General features: G+C 35.6%; 1 long non-coding RNA gene across 1 annotated transcript; it reads right to left on the reverse strand.

Moving 5' to 3' along the window:
- Positions 1-1726: 1726 nt before the first annotated feature.
- Positions 1727-21266, reverse strand: LOC124888422. Its single transcript, XR_007046535.1, has 2 exons — positions 21112-21266; positions 1727-1788 (listed from the first exon to the last, which is right to left on the reverse strand). It is a non-coding gene; the product is annotated as an uncharacterized LOC124888422 (long non-coding RNA).
- Between the last annotated feature and the right edge of the window lie 5625 nt (positions 21267-26891).

Below are 26891 nucleotides of genomic sequence, written 5' to 3' on the forward strand. Positions count from 1 at the left end.
TAATGAGAGTTGTAATTTGGGTGCATCAAATTTTGGTGCCGTTTCCAGGGAATACGGTTGTCAATTATGTTTGTGATTGTTAATTGACCTTTGGTCAAGTTTCCCAAATTTTACCTTTATTTTTTGTTTTTGTTTATTATAGGAGATTTATTTTACATGCCAAGTATGTGGAGGTCAGGACGCCCAGTATTTCCATTTCATCCAAAATCTCAACTAATTGGTAAAATAGAAGAACAACAAGAAGATGAAAGACTAGCCGCCTTGGCTAGAGGACAAGTTAATCAATAGAATGATGGTAAACTATCTCGTGTCCCTAATCATTATGAGGACATTTAGGGGATGATGATCTGATCAACCCAGTGAACAAGAGGCATGCTGAAGACGTGTCTGTGCCAATAAATAGAAATTGGGCAGCTAGAGCAAGGGCAAACTGCTAACTTGCTGTAGAGTTTGCGCCTGATGAGAAAGATAACACAAACTTAGATGAGGATGGTGTGACCGGAGAAATTATTCCTCCACCATTGGAACTTGAGGTGAAGTTCAACATAACAAGTACCATGATACAACTACTTAATCACAAGGGTTTGTTTGGAGGACTTCCACGGGATAACCCGAATATGCACTTGGTGAACATCATCAACATTTGCAAATCCTTTGAGAACCCTAGGGTTGGACGGAATGCAATTCATCTTCAGTTATTCCTGTTGTCTCTGTATCGGTAGGCAACAATGTAGTTGAATGAATTGGCTCTCAATTCTATATAAGCTGGAGGCAATTAAAAGAAGCTTTCCTAGAAATATATTCTCCGCCCTCCAGGATGTTACAATTGAGGGATGAGATTAGCAACTTTAGACAATTACCGAATGAGGCACTACATGAGACTTAGATGTGATTCAATAAAAATCTAATACAGTGCTCCAACCACAAGTTTGTCGATGGACATTTGATGGAGACATTCTATAGAGCTTTAAACTCCATCACTAAACCAACTATAGACAATGCTGTAGGGGGAGAATTATGGAGCTTACTTTCACCGAAGATGTAGATATATTGGAACGACTGACTAAGATAGGTAGAGCTTGGAATACTAGGGATTCTGTGGTAGAAATACCTACTATGTCTAGTGGTATAACTACGAAGAAACAAAGGAGGGAGAAGGAGCAAAATCAACATTTGGTGTACATGAAGACCCAGATGGATCTGCTCACTAAGCATTTGCTATCTGGAAACTCTAAAAAGGTTAAAGCTGTTGGTTTATAAACTATAGTTAAATCATATTTTGAGGAGGAGGGCAACTATCTAAATAATCAGGGTGGTTTCTGAGGCAATATGTAAGGAAATCAAAGTCATAAATATTATGACAAAGCTAGTTACAAAGATAGGGATCAAGGGTGTAACACCCTAATTTTCTGGAACCGAAAGCCACACGGTGCTCATGACCCCAAAGGATCACAAGCTAACTCTATTTTGATATTTGTACCTGAGCACTACATAATATAGGTAATAAATGCAGAAAATTGGTAGAAACTTGCCATAATGTTCAAAACATCTACAATAATCAATACTGAGAACTGAATACTAATACAGCTGTCTGAAAAGCCTCTAACTATTTGAACTGTGGAGCTAATGGTACATGTCCCCAACTAACTTCGTCTACTTAAAATAAACTGAGTCTAATTCCATAATAAAATAAGTATCAACCTCAAATGAAGAAGACTCACTGCTACGTCTACTACTGCTGACTAAGTCTGGACTGATAAGGGTACTTGAGATCTCGTGCTTCTGAACCTATAGTATAAGACACCATAGTGCAAGAGAAAAGCATGCGTCAGTACTTTGACTATACTAGTATGCTAGATGAGGTAAGGCTAAATAAAAGGGCTTATGCATGAACATAGCTCAACTGAATAGTCATGAGAGTACTGAATGAGGACATATACATAAATGCACAACCATAACTGAAATCATTATGACTCTGAATACTGAGACTAGGATACTGCGTTACTGACATCTGAACTCACTACTAATGCTGAGTAACTGAATAACTGAATCTTCTAATATCAATAATTCAGTACTGAAGTTAAGATCAGTCCTATCTAGTGAGTGATCTCTGAATCAAATAATACTGAAGCAGATTAACTGAATTTACTCATATCAATGACTGAGTTCTGAGCTTGTTACTATCGACTGACTAAATTTATGATTAAACCTTTCTAATGGATGATCTTTGAATTTACTAATAATGATAAAGAATGATTGTATTTGAGATCATACCTATCTAGTAGAAGATCTTTGAATCTTTTAATAATAGAAATAATGAACTGAGTTTGAGATCAGGCCTATCTATTGGATAAAGTCTGGTTCTATTAGTAATGATACTGATTAACTTTATGTGAGAACAGGCCTATCTAGTGGTTGGTCCATGAATCTATGGAACTATCTAAGTTCCTTACTGACATGGGTGACTGTATCTGATAGTCCTAATTTCTGAGTTCAACCTGATATAGTGGGGTCCAACCTGTAACCCCATTTGGAAGGGTTTCAATATCGTGCCATGAGTAAAAACTTTTGCTATGGTCAAGCCTCTTTAATGGGTGACCCTGAACAAGAAGTCAAGCCTAAGGTAATATGATAGTCAAGCCTTAATCTAATGGGTGACTCCTGGTCCTGCGTTGGGTATGCAGTTCTGGAGTTCAGGGATTATTAATAGTGACTCTACCTCTCTAATAGGGAAGCTGTCATCCCTAAACTCGCTTGGTGCTAGTTACTACTCCAAACTGAAGGACTCTGAACTGATTCTTATAGTGAACCAAACTGAACTGAATCTGTTGCCAATTTGATTATCTTGATTGATCTGACTGAGTTTACTTGATTTCGTTATCTGATGGAATACTTTTGAATTCTACTTTCGTCTGAATACGACTAAGTTCTAAAACTTACTGAGCTTTACTGAAATTTGAACTGGGTATTGAGCTTAATTAGACTGAATACTGAGATTTACGTAGTTTCCTTAAATTCTGTCACTAACTGAAATATACTGATCATAGAACGACTGAGATTATCTCGAGGCTGACTCAGCTCTAGACAAGCAGCTAAGTTTTCAGGCATTAAATACCCCCAGGACTCAATAACATAAATAAATAAGACATGACAATTCTTTCATAATAATCATAACAATTGACTATCATTCGCAATATAACAAATAAAGCATCATCTCGAGCACTTGGGAATCTTAAACATGTAATTGTAAAGGAAAGTATGTACATTAACACTATTTTCTTCACATAAGCAATTTATCAAGCATGTGAGAGGCACCCTTTTGGCCATACAACTTTCAACACACCAAATTAACATAATTAAATAATTCAACATGCTTCTTGAAGGGGCTTTATCATAAACATTACAAAATCAATACATACTAAGGTCAAAGCTTGAACCTTTATAATCAAAACATGAATCAAAACTTATCAACAACATGAACTTCAATTTCTATTCACATAAATCATAAAAACTCATGAAAACATTAACTTTAAAATTTTGAAAAGGGTTCTTGAACTTCTTGGGTGAAAGGAACCCAAGAATCAACATCCAACATACATTTCTATGTAATTCTTATAAGATTCACGGTGAAACCTTGATGATTTGGGTCTTAGATTAGAAACCCTAGATCGTGTTCTTGATGAAAATTGAGAGAAACCAACAATATTTGGGTGTAAATATGCTGAATCTCATGTTAAAGAGTATATATAGGGGTTGGGAATAGACCCTCTTTGCCCTTAGAATTAAAATTTGGAACTGGAAAAATCCTAATTTTACGTGCTGGCATGACGCAACATAATCGTGCTAGCTTACTGGAAATTGGATAATTGGGAAACTGATCCTTGGCGTGACATAGTGAAAATCGCGTTGCCACCTTGGTTGAGAACTACAAAGACACCGCAACATGGTGGAATCACAGAGGATCATTGGAATTTGACAATTGCCATTTTGGCTGGCTCCGCGAGGCGCTAAAGTGTCAGGTAGCGCACTGTCTCACTAAAATGGCTTTAACTCTTCACCTTAGTGTCTAATTTGGGTGAATTTGGTATCGATGGAAAGCTTATTCAATTCTCTACATGAAAAAAAGTTGATATTAGGGAAATTCTACATGGTTTAAAATATCTCTCACTTTGGAAGTCATTTCTCAATCTTTTAAGGCTTGAATTATACTTTACTTGACATGCTTTAAGGCTCAGACTACGAGTGATCTTTATACGGTCTTAAAAAGGGAGCTAAAAGAATAAAAATAATAGGAGTGGAATGTATGTACCTCTTAGAAGTCATGATAATGCGGCTACAAGTTTAGGTAAGATGTTCTTGGAAGATATGATTTAAAAGATATTAAAAGGGGTTGAAGTGACCAATGTTGCTGTGACAATGATAAAGACTAACTTATCCTTCATAAGTGAGCCAGTTAACTTGCATTCAACGTCTATCACACAGTTGGAGTAGCAAATAAGTCAACTCTTAGTGGTATTTAATTAGAGGAAGAGTGGTACATTGCCGAGTGATATAGTGTAAAATCCTTAAAATGATGGCTCTTTCATGGCAATTACCACTCGGAGTGTTAAAGTATTACTATTCCTTTCTATGGGCAAAGCTAGAATTGATGATGTGATTGAAGAAAATGTTGAAGATGAATAAAACTACACAGCAAAATCTGAGAAGCTAGATGTTAATATGACTCTATCTAACCATCAGTAGCTTGATGAGTTAGATAAGATAAAGAAAAGGGAAATGAGAAGGAAGTAGTGGTTACCCCTCTATTTATAAAGGACTTCTCCAATATTGCAAACCCACTTTGCAAGCTTTTGGAGAAGGAGGCCAGGTTTATATTTGATGATGATTACAAGAAAGCATTTTAATGCCTTAAGGAGAAATTAGTTGTTACCCCGATCATTGTTTCACCAGATTGGTCGATGTAACCAAAAATTATGTGTGATGCAAGCAGCGTAGCGCTTAGGGCTGTGCTTGGACGAAAGAAAGAAAAGTTGTTTCATCCCATTTACTATGCAAGCAAGGCATTGAATGGGGCTCAAAAGAATTGCAGTGTGACTTAGCAGGAATTTCTCGCGGTGGTCTATGTATTTGAGAAGTTCCATGCTGACCTATTAGGGACAAAGGTGGTAGTGCATACAGACCATGTGGCTTTAAGGTATTTAATGGTAAAGAAAGATGCTAAGCCATGGCTAATCAGATGGGTACTACTTCTTCAAGAGTTTGACTTTGAAGCCAAAGATCTAAAATGATGCAAGAATCAAGTTGTAGATCACTTGTCCAGACTTGAGGGAGATCAAGCAGTCAAGGATGAGCTATAAATTGATTATACATTTCTGGATGAGAAAATCCTTACTGTACTACTTGAAAGAGTACCTTGGTACGCGGATTTTGCAAATTCTGTAGTGAGTGAAATTATCCCTAAGAATCTTTCTTTTTACCAAAGGAAGAAATTCCTCCATGATGTTACACACTACTTCTAGGATGAGCCATATTTATTTTGGCGGTGTACAGATAATATTATCAGGCGGTGTATTCCAGAGGTGGACATATTGAGTATCCTGGAAGCTTGTCATGCTTCCCCGGTCGAGGGTCACCATGCAGGTAACCATACTACAAGAAGAGTGTTGTATAAAAGGTATTATTCACTGAATTTATTCAATGACGCATCTGAGTTCGTGTGGAGATGTGACCAATGCCAGAGAGAAGGGTCAATCTCAAAGCACCATGAGATTCCTATTATAAAATGATGAAAGTAGAGTTGTTCGACGTCTGGGGCATTGATTTCATAGGCCCTATGTAAGCACTTATGGGATGCAGTACATCTTGGTTGTTGTGCACTATGTGTCTAAATAGGTTGAGACTGTTGCCTTGGTCGATAATGAAAGAAAGAGACTTGTTGTATTATTTAAAAAGAACATCTTTTCTCGCTTTAGGGTACCATGTACCATCATAAGAAATGGTGAATCACGTTTTTGCAACGAGTGTTCTGGGCTGCCTTGGAAAAATAAAATGTTAAAAAACACAAGTTGGCAACTCCATATCACCCATAAACTAATGGGCAAGTGGATATTTCAAATCGGGAGATAAAATTTATTCTTGCCAAAATGGTGAATGAAATAGAAAAGATTGGCCTAGGAAGTTAGATGATTCCTTGTGGGAATATAGAATGGCTTTCAAGACACCCATTGGTATGTCACCATAACAATTGGTTTATGTCAAGGCATGTCATTTTCCGATTGAATTGGAGCACAAGGCTCTCTAGGGCCTCAAGAGGCTAAATTTACATTGGAAGGAGGTGGACGAATTCTATCTCGATGCTTATATAAGAGGAGACCTGTACAAAGAAAAGATGAAGAGCTACCATGACTAGAGGATTGAAAATAGCGACTTTAAGAAAGGTGATTAGGTACTTTTCCTCAATTCCAAACTGAAGCTCTTTCTAGGTAAACTTTAGTCAAAGTGGTCTGGCCCATTCAAAGTTAGTCAAGTCCACTCATCTAGAGTAGTTGAACTTGAAAATAAAGATGGAAGTGTTTTCAAAGTTAATGGGAAATTAGTGAAGTTGTATATTGGTCCAATGGACTCGATAAAGTTCTTAGCTACCATCTACTTCAATGAAGTCTGAGTAATCGAGATAACTGAGTCATGCCATGACAATAAATCAGGCGCTACTGGGAGGCAAACCACAAAGTATTGTTGTAAGCATAGTTAGAGTTTATTTATTGTTTTTGTACAATTTGATAGGTTGTGTAAGTGTGCAAGAAGAGAAATACAGGAAAACAGAAGTTGAACAAGTTGGGAAATGTGCGACGGTTCATCAATGGGTTGACGGACTGTCACTGGAGTCATCAAAAATAAACCAAAAACCCAAGCTACTGAATAAGATCGACAAATGACTTGATAGACTGTCACACTCCCGATGGACTGTTGTGTCAATCACTGCACAAAGGCAGATTGATATGGTTCTGGTAAGACATGATGGTTCACCGAATAGACTGTCAAACTCCTGATGAACCATCGTTCAGCCGTCAACTTAACCCTAATTTTGATGTGTCAGATCGGTTAAATTCAATGTTGAATAAGTTGTCCTTATCCGACCCAAATGGTTTTAAATTGATACAGATAAATAGTTGAGTACGTTACCAACTCTTTAAATGATTAGCCTATTTAAATTTCCTTACATTCAAAGTACCTGAAGGCATTTATATCTCTTTAGGACATTCTCTCTTCCCTTTCTCTCCTATTTAAACAACTTTGTCATTCTCTTTCTCATATCAGCTATCAAGTCAAGAATCATTAATAAAAGCTTTATGTTTTATTTTATTATAAGTTTGTAAGTCAGAGTAGTGAAGTTTACTGCAAAATTAAGGTATGATCACAACCTTACACTTCTTCTTGAACTGGTAAACATGGGTCATGTAAGTTGGTTATTTGTTAAATGGAATTTCATTTTGTTGTTGCTTTATTGTGATTCTAATTCTAAGTCAAACCCTAGAGTACACTATTTTAGGCAAAGTCGGAGTAACCCATGGATCAAAAGTGGCAAAATTTGTTCTTAAACACTAAATTAATACCATAATGGTGCGTATAATAACTCTATGTACACCAGGTGTTCGACGAAATGCCAAAGTGAAATATAGAATGAAAAGTGAGGCTGGCAGTCAACTTGATGAACCATCGAAACCCCAACGGACCATTGGGTAGACCATCACAATGATACTGAGTATTATGCTTACTGGTTTAGCAGCGATGGATGACTTAACAAACCATCAGACCCCTGACGGACCATCGGGTCAACCGTCACAAGACCACTTGATAAAAGTCTTACTGGAATCATGCTTAACGGTGGTCCAACAGATCATCACGGTCTTGACAGATCGTCAAACCTTCCGTTAAGATAATTTTTCTACATTTTTTCTTTTTCTGAATTGTAAATTGATTATTCATTCCTCTAAAAAGCTATATGGCATAAAAACTTCCCTTAACTAGAGGCGGTGGTAGAACATAATGGGCAAGAGGCAAGCCAGCAAGGAGTGAAAAGGTTACTGCCTTGAACACTCGGCATTGAGACTGGTACCTATGGCATCCTCCCAGTATAAGGAAGAGGGTGAACGCAGCAACATAAGAATAAGTTCCAGTCCCGATGAGGAAAGGGTCAAAACTTCTAATGCTGATCAAGTTAAGGTGTCGGAACAGGAGGATCCAAACATCATAAGGCGAAAAGACCCATAAGTGCGGGAGGCAGTTTGATGGAAAATAGATAAAGCACGGGAACATTTCCTGGATGGCTTGGAACCGATAGAAAGTAGACTAATAAGGAGGCCCATCTATAAAGAATCTCAGATTGTCACCACCGAGCTGTATGAGTACCCAAAATTAGATTAGAGTTTCAATTAGTATGAGTTATATTGGATGAGAAGGCCACCCAAGACATACTAAACAAATCTTGTACGTGAGTTTTTTGCCAATTATTTCACATTACTAGAGAAAAATTGCCCTAAGGGTGCGAAGATCACTGACATGGGAAACCAGGATATGGTTCGGTGCATGGACTAAAAATATACATTTCAGAGAATATGTTTAATAGATTCCTATTTGGTCCTGAATATGAGATACCTGGTACGATCCCAGATCTGGAGCACAGAATGTTCACAGTAAACCAACAAAGACCCTGGCTGGCTTGAGTATTGACAGATGATGAAAATCCAGTGTGGCTGTATAACCCTCATGAGTAGATAGCAAAGTCATCCCTAAGTTTTAGGGCATAATTCTGGTGAGCAATTATAAGGTTGAGATTGATGCCAATAGGAGTTGATGCTAACTTAGAGATTCAGAGAGTAGTAATGGTTACTACCATGATTAAGGGGTTAAAGGTAGACGTTGGCCATCCTATCTCTAACGAGTTATTTGCCTATGCACACAAGACTTCCAATGCCCTACCATTCCTATGTCATATCACGAAGTTGTGCAGACAAGAAAATATTCCTTTGATCAGTGGAGATGATAATGAAGTTTGTGCGAGTCACAGATAGGACATTGAGATGATAAAAAATAACTCAAAGTATAAAATCTGAGTCAACAAGCCTCAGACCTATTAGACTCAGTCAGCTCCAGCTCCCGAGACTTCAGATGTTCTCTTAAGTATGTTGTTTCCTATCACTACCTATGTACCCCCGGATTTTATACCGCATACCAATTCTATGGGTTCAACATCTATGCTGCCAATGGGTGGGACTGCAGATTCTGCATCTTCCCTGCCTCAATATTCTAAGTACAGAATGATATAGGAGAATTTTACCAAATATGTTAAAGCACAAAAGAGGTTCAAGAGGCAGCTAAACACATGGGTTTCACAGTTCAAGCCTTTTGTTGACCGTTTTATAGTCGATGCAATCTATTCTTTTCAAAACATTCAGACCAGGATGGACCATATAGAGGAGCATTTCAATAAAAGAGTGAAGTTGATGCCTATTCTAGATCTTGCTCAGTTCATGGCAGAATTCAGGCAAGCACAGGCAGACATAGCAGAACTAAAAATACAACCACATTAGCTAGCTTTTGACCCTTCTTTAATTATTAGTGATGAGGATGAGGACATTTTAGACTTGATAGGTATGCCACTCAAAGACAAGGGTAAGCAAGTGGATGAAAGTGTTGACATGAAAGCTACAAAATAAAGAAGGAAAAAAGCAATGACTCCTACAGAAAGGTATGAGAGAGACATGAGGAAAACTATGAAGAGGCCAAAGAAAGATAAAGAGTTGAGAAAAAAGAAAGTTCGGGATGAAGCCGAAGGAGTTTTAGCTTCTTCTGCCCCACCTAGGTGGCCAATTCCAGAACCGATTCTTATTAAGATACATCTAAGCGAAGAGAACACTAATTTGAGCACCCCTACTACCATAGGGGTCAACGTTGTTATAGGTGAAGCAAAAGAAGGCTAATCGCATTTGACTAATGCCTCATCAGACTGAAAGAATTTATAAGTATTCCCTTCATTTGTACTTTATTTTAATGCATTAAGGACAAAGCATTCATTTTTAGTAGGGGACGGTATACTTCTACCATAGGGGTTTTTGCTGCCCGTGTTCTTTTTCTCCTTATGCTATCTAGTAGAACCGATATGTTTAGGTTGCATATTTACTTTTATTGTGATGTACATATCATCTCATGATTACAAATATGTTATTTATGTTATTTTTATCTCTTTATAACCATTTTATATATATGAATAAAAAATGACTGTGGCATAGTACCTTGAACATGATTGTATGACTATTCTTTCTTTCCACTTGGTAAATATGTCAAACAACCACTTGTGAGTCTGGAATTGGCATTAGGATGTAAAGTGTGCATAACCATGTGATGTAAATCCCAAGAGTTTGTAGAATAGGTGTCAACCTATTGCCTGTGTGTTCGAGTATTTGTTATAGTTCTTGCATAGTGATATATCTAGAAATTTCTCGGCTCATTGAAGTTGTTTTATGGTCTATTCAATGAGATAGGATAGTAGGCCTCCTTTTACTTTTTAGTCCACTTAGCCAAAAATAATGACCCACCAAAAAGTTTTTTTGTTCTATTTTTTGAACCCTTTTTGAGCTTATGTTAGTTTTTATTCATTTCTAATAACTTTGATTAACTCTCTTTAGGTTGTTAGAACCTAACTTTAGCTCTGGTCTAATATTGTACATTGTGCACCTTATCTTAGGCAAAACACCTAAGTTGAGGGTGGCTACTGTCAGGACGTTAGCAGTTTAATAAAAAAGTTATCTAGAGTTGAAATAAAGCATCTGACCCTGATCTAATTAGATATTATACACCTCAACTGACTGTATCAACATAATTTCAGGGTGGCTAATGCTTATAAAAAAATTTAGGTTTATGGTGTAATTGTGGATGGATAATAGAGGTCATAATTGAGCTCAAAAAGCAGTAGTCTTAGAGTAGAAATCAATGGCAAAGAGAGTAAAGTCTTAATATTAAGTCACTTTTCCCAAAAGTTGTCCTCACCTCGCCTAGAACCTCATTACAAGCCTTCAAAAGAACTGTTTGATATTTGTGAATCAACCATGCAGGAGCATTAGATGATAAGAGCAATCCTATGGGTATGTATACTATGTTTGTAACTTTGTTTGTGAGAGTGAGTGTCTTAGTTTCGTCCATTAGTTGAATGAATAATGTGTGGTGTATTTCTTTGAATGTGAGGGTAATTTGAGTTATATTTAGTTTGCTGATTTTTGTCAGATTTTGTGTCTATAGTTGTGTATATACGGAATTGTAAATAATGTTAAGTATATATCCTAATGTGTTGAGACCACATGAGTAAAATAACAGTTGAATGGTTGTAAGGAGTCTAGTTGTATGGTAAAATTCTCATCATTATGATGTTCATGTATGTGATTTGGCATTGAGTTGCTTGAGGACAAGCAATTATCTTAAGTTGAGGGTTGATGATCCGCCTTTTGATGAAATATTTAAAATCTTTTATAAGTGATAATTGTGTGTTTTCAAGAAACTATTATTGTATTTGATGTTGGATTTTAGTATTTTTGGGGCAAGGATTTAGCTGGATAAAGATCAGGGAAAAGCAGTAAGAAAAGGTCATTGATGGTCAAACTGACGGACCGTCAACTTTGTGATGAACTATTAAGGTTCTTGTCAGCAATAAGTAGAAGCTTCAGAGTTGTAGACCCTTACGATGGTCCAGGTGATGGACCATCTGTTCTTCGATGGTCCATCATCCTAGCCGTCAGATCAAAAACAAAAAGTATCACACTAAGAAATAAAGTGATAGTTCAGGTAACGGATCGTCAGTCCTTTCACGGGCACTCAACCAGTTTGTTAGAGTTGAAATAGACCACAACATCACTGGACGTATTGCGAGGAACCCAACGACAGACCATTAGGGACTTAATGGGCTATCAACTCATCCGTCAACCTTGAAGAGGCAATCCGAGTTTTGAATTTTAAAAACCCAACCCCTGGAAGCATATAAATACTTATTTTAGGTTTTATTTTAGGTATCTTTATTATATTTCCATCTTTTGAAACTCATTGTAACATAGTATTCTCTGAGATTAACACTACTATTGTGGATCTAGCTATTTTATTCATATTCTCACTGAAGATTCAAGGATAATTATTGGAACTTTTGTATGTAATTCTTTGAATTTATTTATGAATAACAGAAAGACTATTCCTTCTTCTCTTGATATGTGTGACTAAGTTCCCATAACTAGGGTTATGGGATCCTTGATGTGAATAGTTTATTGGGGTTGGGAAAACTCTTAATTTCCATACTTGATTGAGATTGTATAAACCCTTCTTCATATTAATGACCTCTCTTGGGTAAAAACTCGAAGAGTGAGCCCAAGAACATCACTTGTTTGAGTAGAAAAGTGCTTGTTAGGAAAAGAAGAGGTTTACATGAAATCCAAAGGCTTTAACCTTTAGGTTATGGGTTAATGCCTCAACAAGAATTAATCCACATCAGAGACTAGTTGAATAAACCAATGTATTCTTTAAGTTTGGAAGAATTGAAGAGTAAACTATCTATCTTGGTTGAGAAACAAATGGGTAAACATTAGAATTCAATAACTCTTATAATTGAAGTTATAAATTTGAAACTTAATGTAATTCACAACCCCGACTGCTTGAACATCTTAGTGAACATAATTCTAGTTTGTATACTTACATTGAATTATCACTTGCAATAAAGCTCACTAGTTGGAACACTATTTGCTGTAAACATCTGAATACTATTACTTAGTTAAAAAATCCCTTCAATCCAGAACCTTCGATCATAAGTCTGTTAACAACCATAATACTTAGTTTGCACAGAATTACCTATGGATTCAACCCCAACCTAGTTGGTTTCTATATTTTACAGCAACCTCTTATACTTTGTAAAGACAGTTGTAATTTGGGTGTATCAGTATGTTAGAGTATTAGTCGTAAGTTTGCAAGTCGTATGATGTCTTGGTCTTGACAAAGTGTATCTGCCTAGGATATGAATTGTAGGGTACTTCTCATACCTTAGGGTACGAATTGGCCTTGTATGGTCATATGTTGATCAATATGAGGGTCCAAGGGGAAGTTTAGGGCTTAGTCGTACCCTAGGGTACAATTTAAGAGAGGTTCGTCGTACCCTCTTGGATTCAATTTTTAGCTTTTAAGCTGAGGACATTTTAGACATTTACCACCCCTAAAGACTTTTGACCAAGGACTTATAACATTGTTTGGAACTTCATTCTTCACTTGGACAAGATAAAAAAATTCCAAAACACTCTCTAAACTATTTTAACAGGATTGAAGGCTAGAGTTTCAATAGGTGTTCATCTAAAAGCTAAAAGGGTCAAGTTCTTTCCGTGAATCATCTTGCATAAGTCATGAAACTCTTCCCTCAATCTTATTTCTCAAATATCATCTATTTTAAACACTAATTTTGATTATGGAATGGTAGTTTTTGAAACAAATGTTGAGGGTTTTGAAACAAACTAATAGCATACTCTTGTTTCAACTTGTGTTTATACATGTTTTTGGTGATGGTTTACAAATGTCGATGCTTGTTGATTTGTGGTTTAACAAATGGGTCATGATTAACCTAAATCTTTATAGTTTTCACTTGGGTTTTGGTCATGGTAAGGGTATGCCCTCAAGGTGTTTGTGACAATGTCTAAGAGAAATAACCAAATACTTGTTAATAGTGTTTTGAACTATACAATGGATTAATGAGTAAGGATGATTTGTAAATGACTTTGTAAAGTCCTTGTTGTCCATGTAATGCATTAATTGGTAACCTTGATGGGTTGATTGGTTAAAAGGGATTAAAATTAAAGTATGGTTGAACTAAAGCTTGGTGTAAGAATGCTAATGAAGAATGAATGGTTTAGAAAAGGTTGTGATGGCCATAATTTGACTTAAATGGTGGTTGAAGCTAAGGCATTTGCCTATTAAAATAATTGATTGATAAATGGCTCATAAAGACCTTATGGGCATGTATGGTGTTGAATTTTAGCCCTGATGGCTTGAATTAGCTAAGTGGGTTAGAGTCCTTACATGTTGAACTGAGTGGATGTAAATGCATGGACAAAGGGTTAGAGTCCCAATGTCGACCATTAATGGACGTGATGGCTTGCAGGTAGAGTCCACTTGTTTAAGAAGATGGCTTGTATTTAGAATCCACTTGTCCAATAAAATGACATGTGGTTAGAATCCACTTGCTTAATAAAACGACTTGTTGTTAGAGTCTGCTTGATTAATAAGACGACTTAAAGTTAGAGTCCTCTTGCTGGATATAATCGGAAAGTTTGAACTTCCTAACCTATGCAAGTAGGATGTTAGAGTCCTCCACTTCATGTATTGTGGTTGGGAACTTTAAAATGAATTCTAAGGCCTTGTTCCCTTTCCCGACACTCGATGTATCATATATCTATATATATGCCTATGTATATAAATGTGGTTGCATGTGATAGTTGGACTTGGTTTTGAATGATGACACTATTTTATCCTTACCCTTATGTTACATAATAGTGCTCCAACCAGTAACCATCTCCAAATATTGTGTCCTCACGTGACACAGGGCCGGTGCTTCTCATTCTCTTCCTGCACAGTGACCAAGTGTTCGAGCAATTTATGTATTGACTTTGAAGTGGTGAGCTTATATACTTCGGAAGGAATACATTTTATGGCCTTTCTATCATATTTCATAGAATTGTTTTAGACTTGGTTTTTGGCTATTTTTGGTGGTATGTCCTGACATATTATAGACATCAGAACTGTAGAGGCTTTATGGATAACTGAGGACTTGGGTATGTTGATATTAATGGATTGATTAGACACATCCTAAGTTATCAATCTTAGTTTTATTTTGTCTATCTTTTTATATGGTCGGAGTTCATCTAACACTTGTGGATTGATGTGATGGTTTGGTTAAGTTAAAGGGGCAATCTCCGATCTTATTTTGTTTGAGATACCCATTCGACAAGGCTCAGTTTTGGGACGTGTTAACTAGAGGCTAGAAACATATTGCAGCTGAGGCTATTATTATGGAAAAATTGGGTGTACCACTTGCAGAGAAATCACAGTGGGGCAGATGACCTACTTTTACTCGGTTTAGGACCCAAATTAGGCTATCCAGTTCATTTCCAGGATGAGAATGAAGTTGGATAGAAGATCACCACCACTCTCTCCCCATCTTATTGAGGGATATGATCACCACTACACTCTCCCCATCTTTTTGAGGGATATAAAGTTGGCTAGGAGATCACCACTACAACCGTGGCATAGACTAAGATAATGAAGGATCTGACAAATCCAGTTCTTCCCAAGAGACCTCATGCACCCATTATAGTGCCTTCGGCCTAGACTAACGGCCCATCAGTCCCTACAAAACCAAATGATACATAGGGAGGTTATGTGGGAGATAGTATAGAGTTTGAGATTGAGGATTAGAGAGAGGCCCCTGAGTTGAGTAAATAGGGTGGGGGAACCCTAGCTACATCTACATCAACCTCAACTTCCACTTTAGAGCTGGTTGTCATACATACGGTTCCCCTTTACCCATCCAATTCAGCTATTGGTTTAAGTATAATATTGTTTCATATGTGTTTTTGTAGAGATTAGTGGATAGTTAGAGCGTCACCAACACTTGGCTACAGAATATTGAGACAGAGGTGGTGACTTCTTATGGGAATATCCAGCCATGGGTATGGACTACGCTATAGATAGTTAAGGCTAGATTCGAGTTTGCATACTATGTTTCAATGTCATACCTATGGGATGAGTTACATGCACGGATAGATACTTTTAAAGGTTAATTATTAGCTCGATTAAGCAGCATAGAGATGCCAAATCTAGGAGATATTAGGGAGGAGGTGGATGTACTAAGAGCAGAGGTACACTCTCTCATTGAGAGCCAGTTATCATCCATCCCTCCAGTGGTGCCCCCATTTATCAGTCGGCACCTCCACCTGGGCCCATACACTTTGACTTATTTACGGAGGATGATAGATCGGTCTTTGTAGTTTGGAAAAAGAGAGAAAAAGAGGGGGACCTATAAGATCTTAGTATTTTATTTCACTAGGCCTTGAAAAGGAATACAATTGATTCACATGAGACTACAGTGATTGATAGGCTAAGGCAGGCCAAGATAGCAGTGGGTGATTCTTTCAGTAGTTGCACCACATCTTCTAGTTGAGATACCCCCACTGGGGGACGATCATGACATGGATGCCTAGTGCATCCCAAGTATGTCCTCATTCCCTAGCTTATATTATTTATATGCACTGGGGATATTGCATAGTATTTTAGTTGGGGATGGGATATACCATAGCCACCACGTTTTTTTTATTTGCTTTTTTTCCTATCAGCTGCTTTATATTTGTAGAACGGGCGTGTCTAGATTAAAATTTGTGTCATATAGTGTTTATTTTTATGTAATTAGGAGACTTTTGTGCATTTAGGGTAGTTTTCATTTTTTTGTTGATTTTGAGAAAAATAATACCCCTCCAAAATTTTATTTTTAGAACTATGTCAATGTATATATGTGTGACCATTGTGGACCTTGCTATGGCATTAGGGTTATAGACATGATAATCATAGCTAACATGTACGTGAACCAGATAGGTAGTAGCTTGTGAAGTGACTCTGTGCCGTATGTAAGTAAGATGCTACTTAGTTCCCTTTGTGTGTTAAATCTAGAACCTTCCCAGTTAGTCTTGCCTAGGTTGTAGGATAGTCAGTTTGGAAAGAACCATAGGTCGTTTTGTATATTAGTCTACTTTTAGCCTAAATGAGCTTCCATGTGTGAATAAGTATCCCTTGATTCCAATTTTTGAGCATATATGCCTATTTTTCTTATTATACCTTTCAGCTTCCCATTTGTGTTGCAATGAACCTTGTTTAGCCTTGGTCCTCCTTGGAGATTATGCACCTCAATTCAGGTAAATCACCTAACTTGAGGGTTGCTATCATATAGGTACATAATGTAATATGTGTAAGAAAAAGGGTAACATAAGAGAAAAAGATACTAAGGTTGGGTGTGGCAGAAAAAGGAAAAAAAAAGAAAAAGAGAAAGAATGAATAAAAGAAACCACACCTAACCTGAATGTGCAAATAAGAATAAAAAGAAAGGAATAAGGGTGGAATAAAAAGAAAATTAGTTAAAGTGTTGACCCCAAAGTTAGTGTAGTACCAAGGAGGCTTTGTCACTTGATATATTTAGATGTACCATACCAGCCCCCAAGACTACATAACAAACTGAATAAAAACCTATAGTGATCCTAACTTAACTGTCTGAAAGTTATGGTATAGAAAATAAGGGCATGACTAAGGTACTTGATGCAAATTGGCGGAACTTATCTTTTGAGTGTGAGTGTCTCTTGATTGTCCCTACATTTACATGCATTATTTTATATAAGTGAGTGGGACTTCTTTGTTATGATGGAACATGGGTTGTATTGCTAGCTTCTTGCTTTTATGGGTAGTGTAACTTGTATATATATACATGGTTGTCTGTTGCTAATGTAATTGCCATACCTTAATTCCCTTATGTAACACTATTGTGCATCATGTATACACACAATTGGTTTTAAATTATTTACATAGGAGTGGGTATTATATTTGAGCTTAAAGTGATGATTGATAGCCTTGGATAGCTCAGAATCAACCACTTAAGCATCGTATATTTGTTTTCTTTTCTTGTGTTTCTTGAGGAGATGCAAATGTTCTATGTTGACAGTGTTGATGTGCAATGCATTTATATCACTTTCAACACTTAAAATTCTTAGAATATGCATATTTTTAGGTTGTTTTTTGAAATATGATGTGATTTAGGTATGTTTGGCAGGGAGCCATTTTTGGAAACTAAAATTGAAGAAAAAGATTAAAAAAGTTTTAGGCTAATTATCGAGGAAATTTTGGGCGTAAGCACCACTTATTGAGCATAGATGACAAAAGTATGTGTCAAAACTTAAAGTCTAGATGCTCAGAAGTAGAAAAAAAACCCTGTCACTTAACAAGGACACCTACGATCTGTAGGTAACCTTAAAAAGTATTAGAGGGTCAAGTCCAGAAAGCTTCAAGAGTTGTGCAGGAGGTCTTTCACTTACCAAGGACCACCAACAATCCATATGTAGTACCTACGGTCCATAGGTGACCTTAGTAAGTTGTCACCAACCTCAATTTTCCTTTTCCATTTGATTTTCATTTTTAGGGTTTCCTTGTATCCTATAAATACACTTTTGATGTTTTGTAGTTAGTTTGTGCACTCTTAACACCTACAAACTTATCTGATCCCAGGATTTAATTTTGATCTTGGAATTACTTTGTTCTTGATTTTGATTGATAATTCAGTTACTGACTTTGGGTTTTACTTTTTTAGAATTGTGATATTGTTTAATGCTTTTTGTTAGGAATTTTATTGATCGTTTCACAAGTAGGAGCAACTAAAGCCCTTAGCTAGGGTTATGGGAACCCTTGTATATTGATGAAGTAGGGGAAGTGCTAAGTTGTTCTAAACTAGTATTCTTACATATATTTTATCATCTTCAATTCAATAGATGTCTTAGCAGTTGAAAACAGTAACATCCTGCCGAGTATATCACTACATACTCCATAAGAGGAGTAGTGACTAGGAAAAGATAGCTAAAATAGTAACTTGAAAACTAATTATGGATCTAGGATAGTTAGTCTCATTTATGTAAGCTTGTTCTCTATCATCTTATAACTTGAGACTCAAAAGGTAATAGTTAACTAGGATCTAGGATAAGGGTTAGTAATGCCACTTTCTTAGACTCAAAAGGCAAAGGATAAAATCTGTCAATGAGTCCACAAAATAGTTTATGGTACATAACTTATCAAATTCCGCATACATGGTCCTGGGTTGGTTCAATAAGGCACGATCTGCCTACTGAGCTGAGAAGCCAAGGGGAACACAATCCTAATGTTCATTCTAGTAGATTACAACAAAGGTTGAATTCTATTACTTGTTCAAGATTGTTCCTATACAACGCCAATTTACTTTTTGCACTGCCTGTTAGTTCCAACAAATGAGAGATATAATTCTAGGTATTCCCTGCGGGTTAAACCCCAACCTATTTGGGTTACTTTACTTGAAAGTGACTACTTTATCTTCAATTTTAAGAGTAGTTTGGGCGTTGATCAACTATGTTCAGGATAATTCAAAATAAAATCACTTTCGACATGCATAACAAGATAATTTATTATTAATAAAGGTACAGTAATGATGGATGTCCCAAAAATATAAGAAATAATGGAAATAGATTATTTGTTACATGCCATAGATGGGAAAAACCCAAAATCAAAAAAAAAAAAATTGAATTATTGGGAGGGGACTAGCTAGTGGCATCATATCCAAGGCTTGAGGCATCTAAGCCCTCCTCCATATTCTGCTAAGGAATAAGAACTCTTTCATATCCTTCTTTAACAACTTTGGTAGATTTTTTGTAGGGAATACACACTTTAACATCACCTTCACAGCCTTCCATATCCTAACACGTATGCAATCTCAGGAGAGGAGCTTCTTCTTATCCTTATCTATCTCCCTTTAGAGGTCTATATAGGCTCACGATGGGTTTAATGGAGCAGTAGAGATCAATGGATAAAAAACTAGTAGTGGCAATTGAGTCCGCTCCATGTAACCTAATAAAATAATAAGTTCACCACACTATCCCACAAGGAATACATGAGCCTGTGTAGGAGGGGCGCTAGTCTCCTCGTCCCTTCTAGCCCTATGGCTCTTATTTTCATCCCCTACCTTACTCTTATCTTTTATCACACCTTAATAACCTTTGTCCATTAGTGGATTGAATGCTACATCATATTACTCCAAGGTATCATGGTCCTTCTTGGGCACATCCACCCTTTTACATATCTTTGTGACTATGGATGGAAATAAATATCCCTCAAAGACCTTCCCCTAGTGTGAAATGCCACAACTAATCAATAATATACATCTCTATATTTACCTCAACCTTTAAAAGACCATAATAAACCATCATAGCTAGATGAAAGGTCACACTGGTCATATTTCCAAAAGGATGAATCCTTAAGGACACCAGACACAGCCATATCAAAACCTTCACAAAAAAGTAAGTGTTCTTTGTCCCTTTGAAGTCATACAACATAACTTTATTCTCCTAACCTTCCAATTCAAAGATCTGGACTATCCAACTCAAATGTAGCTTTGTAATCCTAGCCTCAAAAGTGGCATTAGAAGGGTATAGAACCCCCAAGGCATCATCGATAGTGGAAGTATCCACCAGAGCATCCTCCTCATAAATAAGAATAGTGTGGAAGGAAACAAACCAATCAATAGTTGGGAGTATGGCATAGAACTCGCAAACTATAGGTAGGATGCACTCGGGGATAGGCCTCATTAGAATCTCCCAATTAAACAGCTTTAATTAGTTGTGGAATTTTGGTACCTTATCCTCCATGCCCCTTAGCACAAAACCACTCTAAAAAAGGAAACCCCTAGTATGCTATCCCTCCTTATAATGATCATGACTACTAGAGTTGACAAACATTTGGTTTTGGGTTGTTGTTTTATTGTAGTCCTGCAAATATTGCAATTATAATGCTAGAAACCAATTTTAGATGCTATAAGAGGGAATAGAATTCAAAAACTATAAAAATTAAAAAATTTGAGGATCTAATGTATGGCATTGCTTTAGTGATGATTATGTCACTATAATGGTACCGTTGCTGCGAAAATCCACTACTATCGCGACAATCTACCACTGTATCAGTTTCATCATCCTCAACTAGTCCTGACTCACCTCCCATAGTAGATTCTTACCACTCTTTGAATTTATAATTTCTATGTATAGATCAAGATTGATAAAGTTTACATGAACTTGTTTACACTGAAATATGGTTGATTAACACCCAAAATCACTCCCAAAATTTTCAAAATCATTGAAAAGGGTGACCATTCATCCTCCACCCTTTTTGAGCCAATAAACCACCATGAACATCATTAATCTTATTATGCTTGATTTGTGATTCTACGATAATAAATGCATAAATAAAGTAGAAGAGAAAAGAAATTACCTTATAGTATCATTGAAAAGAGGTTTGCTCGAGAGAAATTGAGAGAGTTTTGAGGGTTGAGAGTTCAAAGTAGGGGAAATGAAACATTTTTACTATTTGAACTATCAAGCCCCATTATGATGACAATTATATTATCGCAGTTGTAATATTGTAGCAACAGGTTTGTTGCTGTAGTAGTGGATCTCCACAAAATTTTGTCTCATCTTGAAATTTGATATGTGGTGATATTATGTGATTTCTGTGGTATTTAAAAATGCCTTATTATGTAAATTATTATCGTAATTTTATTTCACAACTAATATGACTTGTACATTGGGTTATAAAGTTCAAAGACTTCTAATTTATAAGTTGGTTAGTAATGAGAGTTAGATTCAAATTAACCATGTTTTAGTGGTATATTATAGGATAAATAATAATAATAATGCACCTTTCTCTTTTTCCAAATAGCCGTGTACATTGAATCCTAAGAATTATGCTAGAAATCCTTTTTCTCTCTCTCTATAAGCTAGTATATAATGTAATGATCCAAATCATTTTTATGTTTAATACATTTCTAGATAGATTTTGAAACTATGAAATACTTATCTCGGATAATGCAAAAATTATTTCATTTAAAAAAAGCCATGGACCAAAAGGAGTCTCATTGCAGCAACACTTTTGTCACTACAGCGGTAGTAGGGTAGTAGCCAGCCTAAGGGCTTATTGAAACCCTCATTGATATTAGTCTCTTTATATGGTTTCCCTCCTATAAAAATACCCCAAGTGAACCCTATACCTAGAATGATGAGAATTTAGAGGCCAAGCACCGTTAGGCAATTCTAAAGTATTTTAGTGGAGATTTTGATATTAGAAAAAGAGCAAGGCATGCATGTGACAACTTTTCACTTTTCATAGTAGTAAAATTTTCTATGAAGTAGGTTTTGGTTTAATATTAATTTACTTGGGATGTATGCACGTAGTAATAATAGTAATGTCGGATAATTTCATGCCTTAGGCCTTCAGGCATGAAGTTTGGATGGATGAACTAATTATAACCGGACTAGGTTAAAAATGTATAATGTCAGATGTTGTATTATTAAACTAGTTGTTTCTAAATATTCCAACAATATGATTGTGCATGAGTTAGAGTCATATTGCAAATGTAAACATATTTTATGGGATAGATAAAGGGTAAGGACAAACTACGAATGGAATGAGAATAAGTTTGTGCTATAGTTACATGCTAGTGGGTAGTAGAGGCCTGTGTGTAATGATAGGTTTGGATTAGTTGGAAGAGTTATCAAGATGTACATACGTGGCTTTGGTTAGTTATAAATAATGTTGTGAACATAGCTAAGTTAGAAGGAAGAGAAAGTGAGAGATAGACTTAGTATCTGAGATAGAGGTCGTTAGTTAAGATAAGTGGGAGTATGTGGTAAGCATTGTAATTGGGATTAGGGTATCTAGTGAAGGCACAGGTGATGACCTAAGAGTATGAGCATACATTGGCAAGTACGATTTATTGGGTGTCTCCTAGGATTAGACTCTATGTGTTCTCTTATATGATTATACATATACTTATATATAGAAATGTATAAAATAGGTTCTTAAATAGTGTTTGGTGTAGTGCGGTTTGATTGTAGTAAGGACTTGCTTGACTCTGTGTTTATATATAAATTTGTTAGTGTGATTCGCCTATGGGCATCAGTTGTGATTATTAATTGTATCTTGCATTTACATATGATATTGGGATGAGTTTGAGATGAGATTATATTATGATTAAGTATGATATGGATTATGATGCTGGGATGAGGTTGCGCTGGATGATATTGAGAATAATATTATGATAATGTTGTAGTGATATTGAGATGATGTTAAGAAGATAACGTGAATGATATTGTGATGATGTTGAGATGATGTTGATATGATTTTGAGATGATCTTGAAATCATATGTACATTTTGCATCCATGCATTTGTCATATTCATTTGAGTGCATATATATTATGGTAATCTTATGGAAGGACCTACTTCATGTAATCTATAGGTTGTATATATATATATCCTTTGGAGTAAAGAATGATAGTTATACTTAGTTGTGCTTTAGGTCATATAGGTATGAAGGGTATTTGGGAAACTTGATCTAGTCCTTATGGCATTCTAAGCTAGAGGATATTTTAGTATTGTCTAGAATTATTAGAGGTGGAGTAAGGGGTTATGATAGTTCCAGGTTTCGAACCATAGGATTGGTTGTGAGAGGAATAAGACAAGACTTAGTGGACCTATTTGTGGGGACAAATTGTCTAAGGACAAAGATACTTGAAAATGTTTAATGACAGGTAAGTCACAAAGTTGCTGAGGGCAACATGTCAATGACCTGAAGTGAGGGGCCTTGGGAGGTTTAGCTAATTGGAACTTTAACTATAGAGATGAATTTCTCTCTATTTTCTATTGTTATCATTTGTTTCTAACCTTGGTCAGTTGATGCTACCTACCAGTATGTGTGGTTGTACTTATATGACACTTACTATATCTCCACGTGAGAGTAGATCCATGTGTATATCAATTAGAGTTTCGATAGGTATGACGGTGGTCACTCGTTAGTTTCTCATGTATCTCCCTCTTACATAGATACTACAATTTTGATTTTCCATTATTTTTCTTTGTGATCTTCTACCAGTTTAGATTAAGGTCTAGGAAAACTATTATTTTATTTCGGCAATGTAATTATGTAATAAAAGTTTTGCAAATTAGAGATTTCTTTTTACTTATGCAATTATTTATATTTAAAGTTGGTTAACATATCTTCCGTATCAATAGAATGATTGGGTGTTAAGAGTTCTTCTATTTAGGGTAGAGTTAGGTAGGTGCTCTCATGACCCATGGGTTAGGTCATGACACAAAAATAGTTAAAAAATTAATCACAAAAGAAAAAGGGCAATACCAAAATTGTATTGAAGAATCAAGTTTCCCATACACTAATGGTTCTAAAATTAAAACCCATTAAAAAACAAGTTGACTTCAAGCTTGAAATCATTTAAAAATTATTTTCTTGCTTTCCTTAGTAAAACCCCAAAATATCATGTTTGAAATCCATGTTTTGTAGATAATTTAGTGAAATAATCTTTTAATAATGATGGAAATCATGTAAGAAGCTTACTTAAGTCTTATTTGATGATAACCCATCTTTCAAATTGCCAAATATGAGACCCCAAAGCTTGAAGATGGAAAAATGAAATAACCATCTTTGAAATCATCAATTGGTTACCTAAGTGAAATTGCAAAAGAGGCCAGACTATCACTAAGGTAGTAGTCACTTGCCCCGCAGCAGCCTATTAGCTACTAAGGAGGTTTCACCGATTGCTTAGGAGATGGTCCATGGACAAATAAACCAATTTCTAAGATGATTCTTAGTCTGCCTAGGCGTCATTTTTTATGTGACCAAGGTTACACTTTAGTGGTTGCACCAGAAAACAATAGAAACTTAAGAAACTAAAATGACTTTGAATGGACACTCAGATTTGTTATGAACCCCCAAAAAATAAACCAACAATGATACTAGGCTAATTTTGACATTTTAGACTCAATGAAACCATCAATTTTATTAATAGATGTTGTCATCAACAAGTTAACCCCAGGACCCCTTTTTTGAAACTAATTAACTAGTGTCTAGTATATGAGATCAAAGCTAAATATAAAGGCTAAAAAACCAAACTAACCTTGCTAGTAATCCAAAATTGACATTGTGGATCTAATGAAACTAACTAAATCATCATCTGATGCTTAGATCTTAAAATGTTGACCTTAGTCAAACTAATCACTTTTAAGGCCACTTAAAACTTCAGATTAACTCAAATCACTCTCAAATACTTTGAGGACCATGCCAACAAATCCCATAACTCATAAATGATATATAACTACTACAGGGAAGGACAAAATAGTTGAAACATAGAAAAAGCTAAAAGTCACAACAAGAGTTGTTACAATTTCTCTTTTTTTTGTTTTTTGTTTTATAGGTTTGTCGTATATTTTTATAGAGTTCTTTTAAAGTTTGTCATGACTTGATTTCTCAGGAAATTACGGAACCTACTATATCCCACCAGTAGGTAAGCCAACCAATTACCCTAAGCAATGAGGAAAAAGATAAATAGAGAAATGGAAGAAAAAATTAAATAATTAAAAAAAAGAAAACTACAAGAAAGTATACCCAAAACCTAGTGAAACCAGTATAGGAGATACTAAAAGACCAAGAGTATAATGTAAACATGATATATAGATATAGAATCATCTCTTAATTACAAAATAAAGATCAACTTAGCAAAAGAGGAAGCATAAGAACTACGAACGCTGGGAGCTCATCCTTGATCTTCGATCCATGACAGCTCTACATGATACAAATGTCAGTAGTGAGAACTCATACTATAATCTGTAGGGTGCAAAAGTGTAGTATGAATACCTCAAATAAGGTACTCAATAGGAATCGACTGACCAAACTCTAACGATAATGCATGTATACATAATACATAAGGCAAGAACAGACATAGCTGACAACTAACTAACAAATTAATTGCAATAAGAATAACAGAGAGGTATAGGTAAACTACTATACTATACTAGTAAATAGATAAATGGTGGAATAAACTAAGTAGGTAAATTATATACTATAGTAGTACGAAGGAAGAGATATATAGTAGTAGTATGAAGAAAGAGGTATACACTATTAGTAAAAAAAAAAGGTTATATATAATAGTAGTACAACAGAAGATAGTCTATACCATATGAATAACAAAATGTGATGGTGCAAACCTGAGGGAGCTATCCTAACAATCTAAATATCACGAGGATTACAATATTAATAAGGAAGCTAGATCTAATATAATTAGATGTATAACCATAATATGAATATTCATAAGATTGTTAAACAATAAGCTCATCATAATAAAGATGAGAAGATCTCATTAGCATACCTCAAGCTTGGGTACCAACCCATAACCAACCTGCTACAAGCTATATAATAATATACAAACAATAACATAATCGTATAGCTCAAACAAAAAATAACCTTATCAGACCCCCATAATTCTAAAAATTACACGTAATAACTTGTCAAACAACAAACATAGCATGTAACTATTTAGCCCTCTATAAAACTGATAGATACATACTCTAAATAATTATATTAGAGATAGAAGATGCAAATGAATGAATGAACTCTAAGTAAAATAGGTAATATAGGCTAAAAAAAGTACCATATCCAACACAAGTAGATACACCTCCTCCAGCTTAGTAGCTCACATAGGCAAAACCTACAATAACCATCCTAATCTGGTATAATGGCTTATCAGATAAAGGAGCCAATAAGGGACTTGAGTTATCCGTATACACTACTTGGTCCCAAATTAAGACTTACAAAACTATATCCAATCCATTCCATCTAGTATCGAAGGGGAGTAAGGATATAATAAATGCCCAAAATTTAATTAAGACTAAAATAAGTAGAAATTTGTAATGTCTACTGTCTGAGATCGAATGTAGGTCTAAGATGGACGAATAGTATAAAAAGGGTAAAAATATTCCTTTTCCAAATAAGTAAATAGTGATAGGTTAGAAAATAAATAATGGACCAAAATCTACCTTAGTTCGAACTTTCAACGTAATACATTTAGTTTTAAAAGGGCACAAATCAATAATAAGGGTGGTAGAACTTTTAATTAAAAACAAATTTTAAAAGTAAAATGTGTGAATAAACCTTTTTTGGAAAACAATAATAAAACAAAGGTTTTACTTGGAATCATACCACTAA

Source organism: Capsicum annuum, chromosome 11 (assembly GCF_002878395.1).
Source record: "Capsicum annuum cultivar UCD-10X-F1 chromosome 11, UCD10Xv1.1, whole genome shotgun sequence".
Lineage (NCBI taxonomy): Eukaryota > Viridiplantae > Streptophyta > Magnoliopsida > Solanales > Solanaceae > Capsicum > Capsicum annuum.